The following is an 18520-nucleotide window of genomic DNA, read 5'->3' as shown; positions in this document are numbered from 1 at the left end:
TTGGTTGTGCAACAGTCAGCAACACTTGTAATTCGATATCTATGTTGGAATTAACCACTGATGTTATTTGTTTTCTGCCGGGAAAGGATCATGTGATAGGGGCGTGACGAATCAGGGAAGGACACGTCATGACTGATAAGAACCAATCAAACAGCTTTCACATAATTTTTTAGACGTCCTATTTAGAATCCTATTTTTTTCATGGTCTCTGTAATACCAATATCCAAAATGTCATCCTAAAGTGAGATAAGATAGGATTCCAGACTTCAGTTCCTTCTGTAATGAGGCCCCTGCTCCGAAAACCCCCCCAAAAAAAGCTATGACCCCAGTAGTACAAATATGGGTTAATCACATCTGCTCTGGCTGCATACAATCAACACACATTGTTCCGATTACATGCTATTCAAGCTAAATAGCCAGGTCGGGCCTGGAGTCGTCGTCCCATTGCACGCAGCAACAAAAATGTGGGTCAACATTTTTTTCCTCCCGCGGCTTTTCCTCTCCCTGCATCTCAGTTTCCTTCGTAGAACAATGAGTTGGCCTTTTTTTTTTTTTCTCCCAAGACAGTAGGACTGTAGTGAGAACTGGCAATATTATGACCACAGGGAGTGATATGAAGTTGAACTCTGTGACCTCACATCTTCCGCCTCTTCTCTTATAAACCAGTTCAATAATGAAGAGCATTGATTGTTCAGACTGGATGAAAGGAAGAAGGAAGCCGATCGATGAGAGGACACGAGGGAAAGGTTCAACAACAACTTCATGCTCTTCCTGTCAACAGCCTTCTTTAAGCGACAGTGTTCTTTTTTGGGGGCGGCAAAATGTCTTACTCAGCTTTGGCCTAGTGTTCTAGTTTTACCGGAGACAACGGTGAGAAAGAGAAGCCAAGCTGGAGAGATGTCTGCAACTGTTTGTCTAAAGTCGATCACCACAGCTAAAAATAAACTACAATAAAAAAGCACTGACAGTTGACATACAGTTACATTTGAAGTTTTTAAAGAGTATTCTAATGAAAAAAAAATGGAAGAGAAGATAAGTCTGGGAAATGTATCGCACGCCGCTGACCAGCAGCAAAACGCATGAGACAGATTTATGATTAGCGTCTGCTTTAATACTTTGTCCACTGTGTTCCAAGTGAGTTTGTGCGCACTCCAATGTAGGCGACAAACGAATCACAGCAGGGCTTCTTCCCTCCATTCTGCTTCATGGGCCAGACCAGCAGGCAGCAGATCCTCAGATCCCTTTCCTCTTCCTCAAACTCCTGGATGGAATGTCAGGAAGGCACGGTAATGACGGGTAGGTGGAGAGTGTGTGTTCATCCGTGTGTGCTATACTGGAGTGTATGCATGTTAGGGCTGCTTTATGGAAACCGACACTGTGATATATTTTTATTCTGCGATATAAGATACAGGACTATTCGTCCTACATATTGACGGCTACAAAGTCAAATGCATCCATCTGGTGCACCTAGAGACTTTTCATTATCTTCCCAAAAGAAGCATGGACCGTCCGGACCTAAAAGATGTTGTTTATCTCTGCTTTAAAAAGGTGGAAAAGGACCGGATAGAAAAATGAGGCTTCCATTTGCTTTTTGCGGCTCCTGCTCCCTACTGAGGGGAGAGAGATAAAGAATGCACAAGATTTCCTGCCTCGCGGCGCAGCGTTTCCACAAACATCGCCCGGTTTATGTACCGAGGCCTGTCGTCAGGGCAACCTGGCAGCAAATCGGGGCCCAGCACAAGAGCGGTGGAAGGAAGGGGAAGAGTGGGAGAGGCAAGGCTTGGAACAGGCTTAGAGCAATTCTCAAAAATGTGTTTTTTTAATTTTTAAAGCAAGATGATGCAGATGAGATACAGTGGCTTGCAAAAGTATTCATACCCCTTGAACTTTTCCACATTTTGTCACATTACACGCCACAAACATAAATATATTTTATTGGAATTTTATGTGAAAGACCAACACAAAGTGTCACACAATTGTGAAGTACAAAGAAAATTATACATGATTTTACATTTTTTTCACAAATAAAAAACTGAAAAGTGCAGTGTGCAAAAGTATTCAGCCCCCCTGAGTCAATACTTTGTGGAACCGCCTTTTGCTGCAATTACAGCTGCAAGTCTTTTGGGGTATGTCTCTATCAGCTTTGCACATCTAGAGACTGAGATTTTTGCCCATTCTTCTTTGCAAAACAGCTCAAGCTCAGTCAGATTAGATGGAGAGCGTTTGTGAACGGCGGTTTTCAGATCTTGCCACAGATTCTCGATGGGATTTAGGTCTGGACTTGGACTGGGCCATTCTAACACATGAATATGTTTTGTTTTAAACCATTCCATTGTAGCCCTGGCTTTATGTTTAGGGTCGTTGTCCTGCTGGAAGGTGAACCTCCGCCCCAGTCTCAAGTCTTTTGCAGACTCCAACAGGTTTTCTTCCAAGATTGCCATGTATTTGGCTCCATCCATCTTCCCATCAACTCTGACCAACTTCCCTGTCCCTGCTGAAGAGAAGCACCCCCAGAGCATAATGCTACCACCACCATGTTTGACAGTGGGGATGGTGTGTTCAGGGTGATGTGCAGTGTTAGGTTTCCGCCACACATAACGTTTTGCATTTAGGCCAAAAAGTTCAATTTTGGTCTCGTCTGACCAGAGCACCTTCTTCCACATGTTTGCTGTGTCCCCCACATGGTTTCTGGCAAACTACAAACGGGACTTCTTATGGTTTTCTTTTAACAATGGCTTTCTTCTTGCCACTCTTCCATAAAGGCCAGATTTGTGGAGTGCACGCCCCAATAGTTGTCCTGTGGACATATTCCCCCACCTGAGCTGTGGATCTCTGCAGTTCGTCCAGAGTCACCATGGGCCTCTTGGCTGCATCTCTTGTCAGTGCTCTCCTTGTTCGTCCTGTAAGTTTAGGTGGATGGCCGTGTCTTGGTAGGTTTGCAGTTGTGCCATACTCTTTCCATTTCCGGATAATGGATTGAACAGTGCTCCGTGAGATGTTCAAAGCTTGGGAAATCTTTTTATAGCCTAACCCTGCTTTAAACTTCTCCACAACTTTATCTCTGACCTGTCTGGTGTGTTCCTTGGACTTCATGGTCCTGTTTGCTCCCCAATATTCTCTTAACAAACCTCTGAGGCCGTCACAGAACAGCTGTATTTGTACTGAGATTAGATTACACACAGGTGGACTCTATTTAGTCATTAGGTCAACATTCAATCATTCAGCAGTCATCAGGCAACTTCTGAAGGCAATTGGTTGCACTCAGAGAAAAGGGGGCTGAATAATTTTGCACACTGCACTTTTCAGTTTTTTATTTGTGAAAAAAATTTAAAATCATGTATAATTTTCTTTGTACTTCACAATTGTGTGACACTTTGTGTTGGTCTTTCACATAAAATTCCAATAAAATATATTTATGTTTGTGGCGTGTAATGTGACAAAATGTGGAAAAGTTCAAGGGGTATGAATACTTTTGCAAGCCACTGTACTTTGAATATATCAAATATCTTCCTGCTTTAACTTTTTTCAACTTGGAGTATGTACATCATGCTGTTACTGTGTTGCAGACTGTTTACAATCATGGCAATAGCATATATTAAATTAACTTAACAGGAGGTCCAAAGCACATGCGTTCACTGGAGTCCACTCGAAAATCTCTCAACTAATTGGATTTGTGCTCATTATTCCAGCAATATTTCATCAAGGCCTTTAACTTGATAAACACAGCTCATCTTCGGTCCAAAGTTCCACTCCTCTCTGGCTCTTGCTATCCGACAACCACCTTATAAAAAGGATCCCATCCATTTTAAAAGCTCAAATCCATCCCTTTGTAATAGCCCCAATCACTCTGGCAATGAATTGTGCATTTAAGGGATTTTGTTTGTCAGCGCAGCAGGATAACGGACGCGTGCATGGGTTGATACAGCGGCATTAAAATGTCTGCACCAAGGGTCCAATCTGTCTGCCTAATACCTCTAATCCACCCCCCCGGCGCTAGCATCAATCCCAGTAGATGTGATCAAGGGCAAGGCTACAGTCTGGTAGCATCACTGCCACTCTGCTGATCCCCCCATTTCTCCTCTTCCTATCGCTCTCTGCCGATCACGAATGTCTATCAGCCTCCTCACGGTTCATGGCACAGCTTATCCCTGTGGTTGCTGGACAATGTGAAGGTAGGGGGTGAAGGGGGGTTTGTGATGATGCGGAGAGACTAGTCTTCTAAAAAGCTATTTGCTAGATGGATCACTGCCTGAAGGAATATTGCAGGCTCCGATGCCGCTGCATGAAAATTGGCAGATAGAGGAAATCAGCCTCTGGTAACTTTCACACCGGCCAATTCCTGCGCGGCTGAAACAGTTGGATTGTTTGGCACACACACACAGCAATGGCGTATGGGTTCTCTCTCCATCACTCCATTGCTGACAGGATGAACCTTTCAACAGCACAGGCACACATTCTAGCAGAGCTTTTAGCTTTCTGGATCTGTATTTCTCCCATAGACACTAGAAAAATACAACTCTTATCCTTTTACCAGCCCACCGGTGGTGGCAACCACAGTCAACATCAGTGCCGACAAGTTAGGCGAGAGCTATGTGACCATAGTAGCAGACAACTGCATGCATGGGATTGAATACTCTCTAAATGACTAATTGATCAATGGCAGGACTGGAAAGAACTTGCATCACATGCCATTTGGCATGGTCGGCGATGGTGCTTCAAAACGAGAGGAAGCTGTGCCCCGCTTCGTGTTTCCAACCTGGTGTGATCTCACACAAGTGCACAAATGAGTTTGCCCTGACCCATAAACAAATGTAAACAACCCCTTATAAACACAATGCGAGTGGATACCGAAGCGACCAAAAATAATAGTTGCTAGGACATGGCTGGGTCATTTGAGTTCCCCTTGCTGGATCCCGTTGTCTGTTTACACCAGCACTTCCTGAATGCTGATGGCAGATAGTCCCCTGGTTTATATAAGTAGAAGGAGAGGAAAAACAGCACAGCTCCGAGAGGCTGCTGCACGACGCAAGTTGGAAGAGGAAGGGGGGGGGGGGTCAGTATCTTGGTAACCAAAGGAACAATACCAAGGAGGTCACCTGATGTCCACATGTGATATTTACCATGAGGGAGTAATTGAGTGTACATCAGAGGAGTGTGGCAACTGTTTTAACAGGCTTCCTCCTCATCTCCTCTTCATCTGCAAAAACTTTAAAAGAAGACCAAGAATCCACACGAGAACCTGTGTTTTACATCAGTATGGATCCGGGTGGGCAGATGAGAAGAAAAAAGAGAATTTCGGTTCAAGGGGAAAACACCAACAGCGTGTCAAGAGGCAGAGTGAACTGTACCGCTTACAGGTGGACGTAATGAAGTGGAAGGGACGGCCTGGTATGAAGGACACCCACCAACGATGAAACTGCGTGAAGGACTCAGTTTATCACAGGTCACAAATAAACACCTCACCTTTCAACGGGCCATTTGAAGTGCAGCGCCAGCGCAAAAAACCTGAGTGAGATCAATCTGCCTCTCCGGAGGGATAAAAAGGCCCCATTTCAACAAGCCTCTCCTGAGACAGGCCCCTATTCATACGGCCTCTGAATGCTTTAGTTGTTACCAACCACGCGGTTTGTCACTTGGCAAAAAGGAGTTTTTGAAAAGAACTTGCCGGGGATGAAGGATCTATGGCTCGGCTCCACCGTTCAGGCGGAGTTGGTCTGTTTAGCCGCTCAACAAGAAAAAAAAAAAAGACAGAACCATTTCTAACCGCTCCCGGATCCTTCAGCTGCATTCAGCCATCCATCTCAAAGCTCAAACACAATGAGATGACAGTTAGCTCAGATGTTGCATTAGGGGCTGGGAGAGAGCCCGTAGAAGACCGTAAAAGTGCCTGTCAGGCTTTCGATTCTACTTAAGAGCTTTGAACTGTGCCATAAAGTCATTACATGATTGGAAAGAAATGCATGGGAAGATGTAAGAGCCAAATTTAGTAATCCAAAAGTCTTAGCAAGAATTACGACGGTGTTGAGCTTAAAAAATGTTTTACTGCTTGGTAATCACCCTTTGGTTTTAAACAAAGTGAGATCACTGGGGAGGTTTTGTGTTTGAAGCATGGTTTTCTTCCTCGGGTCAAACTATTTATGGTTGTTTGGCTTCCATGCAGATGAGGATGGGTCAAGAATATTACAACGGATTAGAGGGGTGATTGCGATGCAGCTACATCTTAAATCTTGTTAAGATGCTCCAGCCTTAAATCACTTCGATAAAACACATTAGTTATGCCAGCAAAGTGAATTACAGTTGCCTAAATTGAATCAAGGTTGGAGGTGGGAGGCTTGGGTACCTTAAGGCCTGTCTTATCTTCGGTAAAGAATTACAGGTCGTTCATGTGCTGGTCACTATAGAGTCAAACACAAGCAAGGGATTGTGGAATTGAAAGCCTGAGAACTTGCAGTGACACTACTGCCGTAATACGTGAGAATGACACACAACCTGTATTTCAGGGGAATCCCATGAATCAGATGTGATAATAAAACGGTATCCAAATGTGAAAGTGGAAGCAAATCAATGCCAGTGGCAACTGAATGCATTGAAAGGAAAATTGGAATTTACAATCTAAATATAAAAAAGCCACAAAGTTAAGTTAAGTTAAGTTTAATGAGGTAATTCCCTCAGCGAATTGACATGCACTGTACATGAACCAGAACATTCAGTCTCATTAGCAAAACTGCAAAGCTAGAAACTTTACCTATCTCAGGTTCAATATCCAGCTTTGGAGCCAACATATTCTGTAAGAGTAGCCAAAGTAAACCCACCACAGCCTGGCCCATTCTAAAAAAATAAAAAAACCTGTGTCACATCAACATCTATGTCTCCATCTCAGCCCTCCCTCCCGTCTCAAGTGATTAATTGGTAGGGAGTGCTTTTTTGCCAGGCTTCTTTAATTCTGTGCTGAAAAGCCTGAAGGATCTCCCCTCTCCTGAAAAGATAAACTGTGTTGTTGGGCCTGACTATAAGAGAAGGGGGCCTGGTTATACATACAGCTTAGACAAGTGATTTGGGACTACTGCTACCGCTAGCGGCTGCCGAGGGGGGGGGGGGGGGGGGGGGGTAGCGCTCAGCCTCTCAGAGTCTGGAGGACCCCAAGGGAAAAGCCGGTCCAGAGAACGGGGGACTCTCACGGATTGTCGAGAAACTTTCCCACAATCAAACACACAAACAGAGCCGCACAGGGCAGCGAAAAGGACCCCTGTCCACCAAGGAGACGGAGGGAGGGACTGAAAGAGGAGGAAGATCTGATCATTACAATAACACAGCCCAAAGAAGTGAATACTATGCCGCATCTCTGCCGAAAATGCCCCTCGCAGTGAATGCACTCTATAGGCAAACACTATCCTGTGAAGGATATTCAGTGGACTCCACAGTCTTCCAGGAATGTTTAACCAACAAGTAACCTTAAGTACATTTCAGAAACTCGGAGGGCTGGAATGGGCCTCCACCAGATGATTTGGTCAAACCCACACAGTTCATTGGTAAATGACCTCATTAAGGTAATCTGTCTTCAGCACAATCCACCGCTACAAATACCATCTGCTAGGCATTAAATGGGGTGTCAGGCCACTGAGGACATCTGGATTGCTAGCGGTGAGGTGAGGCTAATTTAGGGAGGATTTTATCCTGGGAAACAAACAATGCAAGATAAAAACTCAAGGGCAGACGGTCTGGGCCAAATGATTTGTCCTCAGTTTGGCAACGGGGAGTAAATCGACGTTTGCAAGCTGAGGAAATTCTCAGTTCAAAAGATGAGGAACTGGGTGAACTTTGTCGTTAAACCAAAACAAAGCCACATGACTTCAGATAGATTTTCGAAAGCCGTTGGCTACCCAACCCGACATGTCAAGATAATTAAATCACAAGCACATACTGACCAGCTCTTTGTAAACACAATCTAATTCCTAGAGGGCCAGCCAGGCAGTTTGGCCGGGTCACAGGGCAAAGGTCACCTTTCACATTTAACTATGAGGTGAGTCTACTCTCAACAAAACATAGGGTTGAGCTGCATCTGTTATGATCATTTTACACAGCTATTTTTCACAATTCCTTATTGCAGACTAACCAAAAACTTAAAATGTCAGGGCCTTAAATCCTTTGGGGATACACCAGGATGTTGCAAAATCAGTACACTGTTGAGGGAGCTGACAGCTTTGTGTTTCCAGTCCTCAGGCATGTATCCCAGTGTCTTTGACCCAAGCCATTCTTCTCCAGGGTGGTTGAGGTCCTTCTCCTGAAAATCTAAAGGTTACATCTTGAGAAAATGTGGCATGTAAGCCTCCTTTCGAGTGGGTCAGCAGAAGTCCTCAAACTTCCTTTTATAGAAGTAACCCCCCGAGCTGGATATCACGCCATTATAAATAAGAAGCTGGAATGCAGAAGGGGAAAAAATAAACATCCAGGCCGCTCCGTTATCTCCACCCAGCTGTGCCGTTTAGAGGCCAATCCTTGGAGATGATGTCATGCTGGCATTGCATTACTGTTAAAATAGGTTTCCTGTAATTTTGTGAGGACACTAATTCATTCAAGGAAAGGCAAGTGAACTCTACTAAATGCAGTACCTTGAATTAAGGTAATATAATCTTAAAGGCTGTATATTGTAGAGAGTAAGATTTCATGTCTTGTTCAATAATAAAACAGGTGTAGGTGCTATATAAATACTGTGAATGTATTAAACCGCTCAATCAACTAAGAAACACATACAACCCATATTCAGAGACTGTGCAGTCAGGATTTCAATAAGATTGTGATGTCACAACTATACAGTCACCGGTAGAAGTGCCGCTAAACTCTGTGTAGTTGACACACACAGTGAGTCCCCGACTGAATTTGCTCAACAAAGCAGCAACTGCAATTAATTGCAAATGCCACATGGTGAAGCTATCGGTCTATTAACTCACACATTTACATACATCAACTTGACTGTGAATACAGGCATCACTGTGGGAGTCCACCTTACGTGGATGAGTGCAGGTGGTTATTAGTGGTTCAAACACTAGTGGTTAGTTATGTCCACTTAGTCTGTACAGACCACAAGGTCAAAACAGAACATCCAAAAAAGCTAAAATTGTTTGAAGTAAAGGTCAACCAATAGTGGATTTTTAAAGGCTGATATAATAACGTTAGTTTTGAGCATTATAAAAAAAGCCAAAAGCCGAGTAATGGGCCGATAACCAGAGTTGATCACATGCACACAGATCAGCAAAAGTGGCCCAGCATATTTCAGCATAAATTACCAATAATGCTGTTATATAAAGTTAACTTTCATTGAAATATATCTCAGGTACACATTGACTTCATGTATGGAGCTATGTATAATGGTGATGTACATCCCTCCGTGACTGGTGGCGGCTGTGCAGCCGTCGGCCACAAACGGAGCCCAGTTGAGCCGATAACAATGGTCCAATTGGCGCCAAAAATCGGCCAAACCGACTAATCGGTCCACCTCTCGTTCTTAAGGGCACTTAAATGAGTAAACCTCAAGGTGGTAGGGTAATGTTGGATTCAGGTTTTTGAGGAGGACCGAGGAGCAGGGGCAGACAGATGACCATCTCCAGGTGCAGCCTCTCAAGCTAATTCCAGAGGCAAAGTGAATCGGAGATGCAGAGGTGAGAGAGCAGCCGAGAGAATACGTGGGACTGACGCACTGGAGATTTGATAAACGATTCCATGTGTGCTCCAGATCCCATGTGAAAGAGCTGCTTTGTGCTCAGCGAGGTAGCACGCGCACAGGTCCCAAGTGGGTCCCCCCCCTCCCCTTCTTTCTTTCCCTTCCATCCACTGACAAAACCTATCTGGCCTTTCCCGGTAGCTCGGGGTAATATTAGCCAAGCGTAGGGGGGCAGGAGCAAGGGGTTTGGATGCCCGAGTCTCAACCCTCAGTCCGACAGTGTATTTTGACGGGGGCTAATTATCTGTGACTACATGGAGACAAGGGGGGCAAAAAAACCACTGCATTGAGTTAGTTGTCTGGGGGGGGGGGTGAAGGGAGGGTAGAGAGGGTAAAGGGAATGGACCGTGGTTGGGAATGAGGAGGGGGAGGTTGGGGGCAGGGAGATGTCAAGAAGTGAAGACATATTAGGATATTCTCAACCTCCATTACCCCCAGTGCTAAATCATTCCCAGTGATGGTGGAATAATTCCTCAAGACATTGAAGAGGCAATCTTACATGAGCACCTGCTCCCCGTGTGTACAGCCCTGATATGACTTAAGAACCAATCATGCGGCCATCACGCATACTTAATGCAAAATACCACCTTTACTGTAGCCACGAGCTTCCCTCCACAGTTTAAGAACAATGCACGGCGAACCCGAGACTTAAATCGCCTCTAATTTATACCAGTGGTGGAAACATGTCTAATCAGGTAGTCAAGGCAGCGAGCTACTGTTTCCAAAAACACCACAGCGGCGAGAGAGCACAAAAGCCTAGCTAACACTGACACATTGTGCAGAGCTGCAGGAACAGAACTCAAGGTGTCTATCCTATGAAAATGTATCTGGGGTTTATGAGATTTTAACCACGTTTTTTAAAATTTGGAGCATGTGTGTGTGGTGAGACAGACAGGAAATTAGACTATAGGGACAGATTGAGGAGGAGGAAAAAGGAGGAAAAGGGAGGAAAAAGGAGGAGGGACGGCGGAAGAATGCAAAGTGTCTTGCACCTTTTTGTTAAATAGATCTATTGGATGTTGTTTTTTTCATGCAATTAGGGGGAATAGGTTCACTGTTGCATAGCTTTACATACACACCACAATAACTAGACTGCAGAGTGATGCGAAGAGCAGAAAGAGAAAGTAAATTTTGGAGGTGTACAGATGATTGAGGTGAGGTGCCAGCAAAAGTACATTAAGATTGAATCAGCGCTGCTGCACAGTTGGATAATCCTCATGCTGATCTGATGCCAAGGGTCGCTGGCATACTGGGGCAGTCCTGCCATATCGCAATTCCTCTTCGACTCAGGTTCCCCACAGCCTCGCTACTGTGCAAGAGAACCAGACCAGAGGCCGTTGCAACCACCCACCAGCAAAGCCCTGCACAATGAGCCCCTAAGCCCAGGACCTGTTCTACAATAAAACGAGATGGGGCAATTGCTTGGGGTAAAATAAAAAGAAGCTATTTATTATCTAATTTTAAAAGAGATATTTCAACCTCAAAAAAGTATGTTCAAATCTGTATCTAACCTAGCATCCCCAATAAAGAGAATAGTCTAGAGTTCAAAATGTAAACTGTTCTATGTTTTTTTTCTTTCCAAAAACAATTATAGTTATAAAAAAGATGCCAGCCAAATCAGGTCTATGATACAAGTGATTTCATAGTGACATTGGATGTGCCCTTTTCTTCAGAGGTGTGCTTCGGGTAAGTGTAAAAATATGGTTGCATCTTGCTGCAAAAACAAATCAGCGAACCAAACCGGTTTCACTTTTTTGCACATGTGCTCGTAAATGAGGGGTAAAGTTCAGGGAGACGGACGGACAGACGGGTTGTAACCACTTGTGACTGAGGTGGGGGATGCAACACTGTCTGGTACAGCATTATACCATCGCAGCTAATTACTCCCAGACTCTTTCGCTCTGCGCCAGAAGTTCTGCACAGACAGAGTTAGGCCAGGCTGCTAGCCTATCCACCGCTCAGGCAGCAGAGTGGGCTGGAGCAGAGACCGGCCTTGTGCGTTCACCGCGACTGCTCGGTGCGTCGGCGATGGGTTAAGAAGCAAAAGAAGTGCTGGCCAACTTCTTAGGATGCAACTTTTTCATTGCACCGACTTGGAATGCTTGTTGATGAATTGCAATGGTGTCTGCGCTTTCTACGTGATCCGTATCTGCTGCATACTGATTTATTAATAGTCACATCTGGACCTCTTACAATCCAAATCCTGAATGCCTCTGACAGATTGCACAACTAATCAGCCGATTGGCTGCAGATGCGTGTTTACAGTGAAGGCTGCACAAAAGATGCCCAAGATCTAAGCGGCGTAGCCTCAGCTCCTTCCACCCGTCCTGCCAGCCAAGCCAGATTCTCACCTTACGGCCCCACCGGGCAAGAGCAGTTTGCCAACCAAAACATCTGGCCCCGGTGGAAGCGAGTCAACATCTGCGTCGGTGGCTGGTTGAGAACAATGGTTCCCGTCTCTCCCCTGCTCGCCACCCTTTTTACTTGTGGCAGAGGAGTTTTGACTGGACGCACAACGTAGCCGTGAGTGGCCGCCGCGATACCCGGTGACACGCAGCCGCCCTGAGCTGAGCGAGGCTTCCGGTCATCCCTCCGCCACAGAAACACACCACCAACAGTTCTACTTCTTCCCTCCGTTCAGTCAGCAAGGGGCACAGCCAGAGGCAGAACCCCTCGGCCCAGCGACCTTGTTGCTTTTGGACGTTGCGCATATTTTTCTTCCCTCCCTCCCGTACTGAGAGCATGCAGGTAGCCGGACAGGAGATCATGCGGCGTAATCAAAACAGTGGACCTAAAAATACTCCAGCCAAATTGCCGCAACAGTTGTCCTCGCCTTGGGAGTAAACAGACAAACATTCCTGTTTCATATTGTGTGATTTTGCATGCGTGAAGCTGAACCTGTGAAAAACGCTTAAAGCGTATTAAAAGCTCAGTGGATTGCAGCTCTGCTGAGAGACATACAGCCGGCTATAGCGCGGGGCTTTGCACGAAATCCATCCATTGCTGCCGTCCATTAACACAAGTCTGCGAGGTTCAGTGGGCAGCCCACTGATGCCTGTAAAGTATGTGCATTAGACATTGTTGAAACTCCCTCAGCAGCCTTACATGGACAAATCCTGCAAGTCACTTACCCCCAATGGGTTAGCATGATTAAAATGTAATTTCCACGTCATAATCCCATTCCGATCCTCTCACCCATAATAATCATTTGGATTTTTTTATTCTTATTTCTCTGAACTGTCACCAAAATAACAGTTTGTGATCACTGTACTGTGGCATGACGCTCACAGGCAGCACAGTTTTGATCCAATAGGAGGAATGTAGTAGATGCTAAACTGGCAACACTGTGTGTGTGTGTGTGTGTGTGTGTGTGTGTGTGTGTGTGTGTGTGTGTGTGTGTGTGTGTGTGTGAGAGAGAGAGAGAGGAGGAAAAGGAGGAGGAGGGGATGATTTCTGTGCCTAGCATGGTGCTGTGCTCGTAAAGCCTCAACATCTGACCGAGAGGAGCCAATGCTGCATCACTGCCAGATGTTCAGTCGGATTAAGTGCCATCCTATAAACTCACAGGCAGTGTGGGCTTTAAGAGGTATGGATGGCCCCCACCACCACCACCTAAGTGTCCAAGCATTTCCCTTCCTCCCCCCTCCCCAATTATAAATCAAGTCTAGAAATCTTGAACCTTTACCGATCAGATTGTCCAGGTCGCTTTTTGTTAAATGCAGAGAGCGACGAGGAGACACCTGTTTTCTGTTACAGAGAGAAATATTTGGACATGGCTGATGGTGTCTGGGTGGAAACGTGAACGGCTGCTGGAGCCACATTTAGCTCAAGAGGGATGGCTGCCCGCTGCAAGTATAGTCACCGCAAGTCATTCGTCCTGGTACAGAGTCTGAAAGGCATGTACTCCAACAAGAAAAGAATCTCCAAATATCTGACACCATTCCTGGTTAATTTCCAGCATATATGGAAATTGGCGTTTTCTTTTGGAGGAAAAACAGAAAATAAAAAAAATAAAAAGTAGGGAGAATCTGACTCAAACAGAAAAAGAAACCATTTGATCTGAACAACACCCACGCATCGTTATGAGTAGACATTTCTTGCAGCATGACAGAGGCGCCGCTGCGATGAGGGAGCAACCGAGGTGACGCAGCGCCCTCTTTGGATAGTCACGGGAACTACGCGCGCGCGCCCGCCTTATAATAATAACAATCATAATAATAATAATATCGAGGTCAAACGTACCGCACGTCATGTGAAAATCGACTATGGCGCGGCGTCACAACGCACATCGGTATAAATAAGTGAAAATCACCCCATTATCAACAAACGGATAAGAGAGAGAGAGAAAATAAAAGAATCAGTGAAGGCAGGCTGTCATGCGCACAACTGCGTCTAAAGTAAGCAATGTAGATCTAATGGTGGCCGGTAACGTGCAATATTTGATAAGCAAGCAGGTGACATGAAGCCATTGAGCATGATCCACCTTTAATATTCATATCTATAGGCGTCGCGTCAGGTGTTGGATCTTAATTGGCGTGATGAGCAGAAAAACAGCAGCCAAGCCAGGCGAACACATTTTCACCTTAAACCTCATCAATATTATTTTATAACGCTAAATCACCCCACGCAGCACACAGACCTCAGCGTGACCATTTGTTTCTCTCCAGCCGAGAGGATGGATCCCTGAAGGGGCTAGAGGCACCATCACAAGGTACCCGTTCCCAATTCACGTTGGGGTTTTGTCAGTGACATTGCACAACTTACCTCCGGGCTTCGTTGCGGAGAAACGATTTGCTGATCGATGTCAATAATCCCCCTTTGTCGCTGTCACCGCGCGAACACGACACGAACTGAGTCCCGCGGCGGGCCGAACGAAATAGAGAGCCGATGCCCAGCTCCGAACCGTGCGAGGCTGTTCACGCGGAGGCGAATGATAGTGGGGAGGTAAAGGACTAACACGTCGGTCACACAGCAGGCAGCACCACGCCTCCGCTCTTAAAGCTACCGCACTCTGTCTGTCTCGCTCTGTGTGTGTGTGTGTGTGTGTGTGTGTGTGTGTGTGTGTGTGTGTGTGTGTGTGTGTGTGTGTGTGTGTGTGTGTGTGTGTGTGTGTGTGTGTGTGTTGAAGCCGAGTATGACCGCCGCTGTCAGAGTGAGTGAAACATTTTATGAGTCTATTTTCTTTTCACGAACAATTCATTATCTTGCTTCCATTGTTTTGTTTCCATTGTTATCAATAAATAACCAAGCAGCCAATAACATGTCACTGCAGCGCAGGTGAATGTCAGACATGAGTCTCACGTGAACCAACAAAGTATTCCTTTCTTCGAAGGGAGGCACGGGAGAACCAGAACCAGGACCAGGACTGAGCGTAGCAGACTGGCCTGACGTGCGGTCAGGGGAGGCAGAGCCTCACCTGACACCATGACAAGTAAAAAACAAATAATGCTAAAATAAAATAAATATTAATATTTCTCTACTGATCTGTGCTATAAATGTAATTTCTGTATGATTCCAATAATTTCAAGCATTTTTATAATCAAAATCGCTGAATTAGCGCATGTCCTGTTTAAACAGAGGAGACACGTGAGGTGAGGCAGCGACGAGCTGTGCTTCACCTCAGATTGCGCAATCCCTCACTAACTGGGTTGAGCGTGTGCCTTTTGCTTTGTCATTGTAGACACTTTTATTATATGTCCTTTCTTTACATATAATAGGTACTGTATTTTACGTATGTGTAGAACATATTTAGTGTTGCTGATCTGACATTAAACCGCAGTGAAAAAGCACAGAGGGGAGGCAAACACTACCTCTGCCTCAAAGAAGAGGGCGGGCGAGAGCCCACGGGTCGGGTTTATGCTTGTTCTGTCTTTGCTCTTCTTCTACACTTCTCTTCTTCTTCTTATATTTTGCTTTGACCACAACAATGTAAGATTATATATCCAAGCTTAAAAATGTCTCAAAAAACAAGGAAATATGACCAAATCAACAACAATTCAACGTCGGACTGGTAAAGTAACCTTGTATGTGTCTGAAACGCTCCCGGTGGGGCAGGTCGGTGGAGCAGGTCGCGGCTCACACACTCCCGGTGTAATCAAATATGTACCTTACCTATGTGTGTGTAAATAATGCTGATATGAAAAACAACCAGTAGTCAATGTGCAAGCTGCCAATTGAATGGTGATTTAAGCTTCTCTATTGGGTTCATATATTTGTAAATCTGACTTATGTAGTGTCAGTGCCTCACCAGCCACGAACCTCACCGCACGCCACTGCTGGAAACACTACCGTTTACACTGTTTATTTCATAATTTTCGTCTTGATCAAAATATATTTATTTTTTTGAATATATAACACAAGCTTTTATTTTTCTGTCAAGTCAAGTCGTGATTCATCAATGAGTCATCAGTCATCAGTGACTCAAGTCCAAGTAACTCAAGTCCACTTCTCTGGTAAATGCTCCCTGTCGGAAAAGAACAACACGTTTGCAAAGTAGCTAACATCATGCATGTGAAATGATTACCTTAGATCCTACAGAAATATATATATATATATATATATATATATATATATATATATACTGGTAAACAACTCAAACAGGTTGCAACGTACTACAGCTCCCATGTCTGCCAACGAAATAAGATCCAGTAAACTTTCCCAAATATTAGAGTAAAGGTCTTGCTTCCTCCAGCTGCTAAGCATTTAATCCTCTGAAATATGAAGAAACAGTATGACTGGCTGTGTTTTGATCTCCTCGCAGCCCGTAATCCTTCATTAATTGCAAATTCTGGGCATCCACTATGACCTGGGCTCATACACAGACATCAATACTAATTTCATATGTTTGAGAATGAAACAAGCCCCGCTGTGATACAATTAACATTTACATCTTCAGGGGGCAGAGGAATGGTATTTCGCATTGTTAATATGACAGCAAATCTACGGCAAGCTGGTGTCAAAATGAAAGTAGCTGCTACCTGCATTGTTTGGGATTCTTTAAATACCTTCTCGCTGTTAGCGCAAAACCGTTTCCAAAGCCCGTACCACTATTTAACACTGTCGTACATAATAGTGTGGCCGTATGATTTGTGGTCACTGAATGAATAAACTCCTCATGTACTGAGTTTGTACTAGAACATGTTTACATGCCTTTAATGTTCAAAAAACATAATTTTTCTCACAAGGTCTGACTTTATATAAATGTATTCACCTTCTGTCTGAAACTCTCCGTTTGAGCGCCTGTCTCTTTAAGACCCCCTCCAAAAACAGCCCAGTCTGCTTTGAGCCTGCATGTGAGGGGACCCAAATCGGATTGGCTTGTTCAATCACATGCTATGCATACCCACACTACCACACTAAATAGCATGCCAGAAAAAGATTTAGTATGTCCCAATACATAGTGTGTCAAATGCAGTATCTCAGGAAATACCAGGATAACTTACCACATCCGGTCAAATTTTGCAGTACGCAAGCCAGCTTTTCTGGCTATTCTGACCCACAATCCTCTACGCAGCGGATATATGAATAATTGGGATGTGTATATTTCCCAATTAAAGGAACACTGCATGCAACAGTACGCACGTTGTAAGGGCAGCTGCAGTATGTAACAAAAGTAAAAAGAAAAAGTATGCGATTTGGAACGCAGTCATGTTTTCAGATCTAGGCAGCCCACAAAAAAGCTGACTGGCTCGTCTTATTTCACAGTTTGTGGGTTCACTTTAGATACCCAAATGTATGTGTAGTCTTACTACGCATATTCTCCTAAATTGTGACTTTGAACAGCTCATGAGTTCAGCATTTATCAGCGAGTTGCTTTACCTTCTTCCTAGAAATAATTGCGTCAGCTACTGTAAGTGTCAAGTTTGTCAGATGGTGTAGTGCGTGTCTACACTTGGACTGAAGTTTCAGGAGTCGATAGAGCTGTCTGGGAGCCTCGGCGGCTTGGCCTGTCAAAGCCGGGATGACATTATCCAGTGGAAGCGAGGGATTCGGCCCCTGGGAGAAAACCAGGCAAGGGGCCTCGATTAATCTCTTCAAATTTGGCAAAACCAAGGGGAGGTCAAATCTATAATCCAGAGGCGGATAGTATATCATAGGGGAGTTAGATTCATGTCAGATAATGACACTCTGTCAGTAATTTAACCTGAGCCTTTTAGCCTGACCCCCAAAACTCAGTCAGTGAATTAGCCATGGCAACATGTGGACACACACACACACCCGCACACATACACACACACACATTATGCCCCAAGTTTCTATGATACTAAAATGAACCCACCATGTAACAGTGAGCAGTGTCTTTAGTGACGCCACCAGGAATGAAGTACTGTTGGACTGCAGGATCTCGCAAGGGAAAAGCCTCACTGGTGAGACTGCTGGAGTGTCCGGACCTTTTAAATAATTTGACACTGCGCAGCTTTTGTATCCCTGCACAGGTTTGACGCCAAGACTAACAGAAGTAGTTGAAGGGGGGGAATTCTCCTAGCGTCTTTTTGCAGACGGGGGCTGGGTTGTTTGTAGTCTTGATTTGACACATCTGCTGGTAAAAAAGGTCCAGTCGACACCTCAGGATCTCGAAGGTCTGGCAGAACAGAAAATGACGATAAATGAATTCACACACGACCATTTAGTATGCACACACACACACACGCAGGATTTTGTGTACGGGGAAACTTGCAGACATGCACACATGATCCATGTATATACATATGTATTACACAATCTCAAACATATCTTTATATGAGACTCAAAAGTGGATGATGAACAGCCAGAACAGTAGTCATATATTATTTGTATCCAATT

General features: G+C 44.7%; 1 protein-coding gene across 2 annotated transcripts in view; it reads right to left on the bottom strand.

Moving 5' to 3' along the window:
* daam2 (dishevelled associated activator of morphogenesis 2) overlaps positions 1-14645 on the bottom strand; it is a 96688-nt gene extending 82043 nt beyond the window's left edge. For both annotated transcript variants that reach the window (XM_068717735.1, XM_068717737.1), the window contains exon 1: positions 14483-14645. The gene's annotated coding sequence lies outside the window, so the exon portion shown is untranslated. The remainder of the gene's footprint in view (positions 1-14482) is intronic.
* Positions 14646-18520: the final 3875 nt, after the last annotated feature.

Source organism: Cebidichthys violaceus, unplaced genomic scaffold, assembly GCF_023349555.1.
Source record: "Cebidichthys violaceus isolate CVI_PGR_0920_01 unplaced genomic scaffold, fCebVio1.0.p SCAF_22, whole genome shotgun sequence".
Taxonomy (NCBI): domain Eukaryota; kingdom Metazoa; phylum Chordata; class Actinopteri; order Perciformes; family Stichaeidae; genus Cebidichthys; species Cebidichthys violaceus.
Note: the sequence above shows the minus strand (reverse complement) of the source record. Positions and strands in the feature narration are given on the sequence as shown.